Raw genomic sequence first — 3,696 nt, 5'->3', positions numbered from 1 at the left:
AAACCTTTCCTTAACTTTTATAATAACTGACTAATACAATATTTGTCCTTTAGAAGCATTTTTCTTAATGCCATAATAACGGATCTCAATTATCCATGCTAATTGAGTTCAGAGTCAGAAATATTAAATCCCCTGGTAATAGAAAACAGTAATTTAATTACAAGTTCAACTTCCCTGTGATAATTGGAGCTGTGTGTCAACTTGGCTGGACCATAATTCTGTGTGGTTTAAGCAGTTGTGATGTGGGTTGTTCCAATGATGGGATCAGATATATATGTTTTGAGCAGCCAATCCAATGAAAGGGAGTTTCCCTAGGGGTGTAGACTGCTTCCAGTTTATTTATGGACATCCTGGGAAAAGAGACTCTCTTCTGTGGATCGGGGTTCTGTTGTGCTGTGTTCAACTGTCCATGAGTGAACAATCCACCATTCAGCCTGGAGATCTTGGATTCGTTGTTCGTTGGAGTCAACAGCCAGTATACTGCCTGCCAACCTTGAGCTCCTCAGCCCTTGCAGCTGAGTGAGTCAAGAAAAGCCTCCACTTTGACAGTTGATCCAAGAACTTGGGACCTGCTAGTTTCTATAAGTGTGTGAGCCATTTTCCTATGATAAATTTCTTTCTCTACATATGTAAGCTTTACTGGTTTTGTTTCTCTAGATATTCCAGTCTGACACATTGCCCTTCCAACAGTATTTAACAAATGTTCTGCAAAGATACTAAGTAGAAATAATTTCCCTATTCCACTGCACTTCCTACCCTTTTTCTGCTTCTGAAAGAAGTATTAAAATATAAAAGAGGAAGTAGTTTTCTGGATAATTCTTGTACTGGATAATTAACTTCTGAACTGGTTAGATTAAGTCAAATAAATTTCCTAAACTGAAAGACCTGTGCACCACAGAGTGTTTTATTCCAATCATATATTGTTGCTTCCTGAGCTTCATTGTTTCCATTATGTCTTTTGTGTTCATCAGTTTGTGTGTGTGTGTCTAAGTAGGGAGTGAATAGTGATTAGCACAAATATGACAGTAAAATAGTACAACTCTGTGTAACCTAACACTCATGGTATTTCTTTGTTCTTAAATTTTTATCAGGATAAAACATTCCTGATGATTTTATACTATCAAAGAACAAATAGAATTGTGACTTTATATGGCAAATTTGTTGCTGATTTCATGTGTCATGTTTTGTTATGGTTCCAATAGTTATAATCTGGTTTCTCTGTGAGTTGAGGGCCTAACCTTGAGTTATTTCTTCCATTATCTTTCTCATTCTATATTTCATGTTAGATATAGCAAAGAAGCAATAAGTTAAGTGTCATACTTATAATGGCCAAGGAACATTTTCATATTTTATGTTTCAGCCCTATTATTTTAAAAACTATTAAAGGTTTATAATAATGTTCTAAGATGTCATTTCTATAATTATAAAATAAGAGCAAACACATAAGTCTATAGTTCTTAAAGAAAACTTGGTAACTTTTTCACTGTGGCATCTCTGGAGAGTTAAGTCACTACTTTCGAACTCACTTGCCCTTAGGAAGTAGAATTTCATTTTTAAAACTTTTCCTTGTATCAATGATCTTTCTGTACCTTTAAAAAAGTATTACTTAACTGAAAAATTCTCCATTTAACAATTTTTCTATTATTCACTGATATTTAAAAAAATTAGTTTTGGTCATATATTTTTAAGATGATCAATCATTTCACAAATACTTTTTCATAGTCATAAAAAAAGAGAATTGTACATAGATTCTTCCCTCAGGGAACTTATGCATAAATGAAGGCTACAGGCCATGCACATAAATAACTAATATATTATAACATTGTTGTTAGCTAAGTTCCAGTCCACCTGACTTATTGCAAATTTGGGCACAATGAGATCTGGCTGTTCTGATTGATAAGATTTCCATTGGTTGATTTTTTAAAGGACGTGACCAAGCTTTTCTCTTTAGTCTGTCTTAATCTGGAACCTGTACAGAAATCTGTTCAGCATCATAGCAGCAAACAAGCCTACACCATTAAAGAAAATGACAAAAATAGATGACATTATAGACAAAATCCACCACTCATCTGTAAGTTTGTTGTACTGTGGTGGCTTGCATGTTGATATGAGGCTGGAGGATATGTCACCAGTATTTCAAATAACAGGAGGGTCACCCATGGTGGATAGGTTTCAGTGGAGCTTCCAGACTAAGACAGACTCAGGAGAAGGAAGGAGCCATCCATTTCTTAAAGGATTGGCCAGTGAAAACCTTACAAATAGCAGTGAAACACTGTGTGATATATTACTGGAAAATTTTATAAATATCTCTGAAACATTGTCTGATATGTTGCTGGAAGATGAGCCACTTAGGTCAGAAGGCACTCAAAATACGACCAGTGAAGTGCTGCCTCCTCAGAGTAGAACCAACCTTAATGATGTGGATGTAGTAAAGCTTTTGGGAGCTCCATTTGGTGATGTGGCATGACTAGAAAAGAAATAGCTGCAAATATCCATTAGTAATCAGACTATGGAATTACAAAGCATGAATCTAGGAAAAATGGAAATTGTCAAAAATGAAACGGAATGCATAAAGATCAATATCCTAGGCATTAGTGAGCTTAAATAGACTGGTTTGGGACATTTTGAATCAAACAACCACATGATCTACTGCGTGGGGAATGACAAATTGAAGAGGAATGGCATGGCATTCGTCATCACAAAGAATGTGTCTAGATCTATCCTAAAGTATGATGCTGTCAGTGATATAATATCCATACACCCAAAAGGAAGAAGAGTTAATACTACTATTGTTCACATTTATGCACCAACCACCAACGTTATTGCTATCACGAAAGCCATATTTTCCAACTGTCGGTAATTCTTTTTTGTTTCCAACTTTTGCATTCCAATCACCAGTGATTATCAACCCATCTTGATTTTTACTAACTTCTTCAGTCTGAAATTGACCAAACATGCAATCAAGATGTGTTGATAATCACTGGTGATTGGAATGCAAAAGTTGGAAACAAAAAGGAATTACCAATAGTTGGAAAATATGGCTTTGGTGATAGAAATAATGCTGGAGATCACATGATAAATTTTTATTCATTGCAAATACCTTTTCTCAGAAACATAATGGTGGCTATATCCACCAGCCACTCCTTGGAAGGAAGGTTGGCCAATCTACTTCCATAGTGATACTGCTTTTGAAACCCAAGGAGGGGTTGCTATGAGTCAGATCTGATTTGACGGCACATAACAACAATAACAACATACACATGGAATTGACTAGATGTAGTACACAAGAATCAAATCAACTACATCTGTGCAAAGAGGTGACAGAGAAGCTCAATATCTTCAGCCAAAACAACATCAGGAGCTGATTGTAGAACAGACCTTCAACTGCTCATATGCAAGTTCAAGCTGAAGCTGAAGACAATAAAAAGAAGTCCATGAGAGCCAAAATATGACCTTGATTATATCCCTCCTGAATTTAGAGACCATCTAAAGAAAAGATTTTATGCATTGAACACCAATGACTGAAAACTAGATGATTTGTAGGATGACATCAAGAACATCATCCATGAAGAAAGCAAAAGGTCATTTAAAAGACAGGAAAGGAAGAAAAGAAAAGAAGAGATTCTGAAACTTGCCCTTGAATGGAGAGTAGCTCTGGTAGCATAGTGCCTAAGGCACTTGACTGCTAACCAGGAG

Source organism: Orycteropus afer, unplaced genomic scaffold (genome assembly GCF_000298275.1).
Source record: "Orycteropus afer afer isolate SDZICR_OR568_19922 unplaced genomic scaffold, OryAfe1.0 scaffold00504, whole genome shotgun sequence".
In the NCBI taxonomy this organism is placed as follows: domain Eukaryota; kingdom Metazoa; phylum Chordata; class Mammalia; order Tubulidentata; family Orycteropodidae; genus Orycteropus; species Orycteropus afer.
This window is presented reverse-complemented; position numbering follows the sequence as displayed.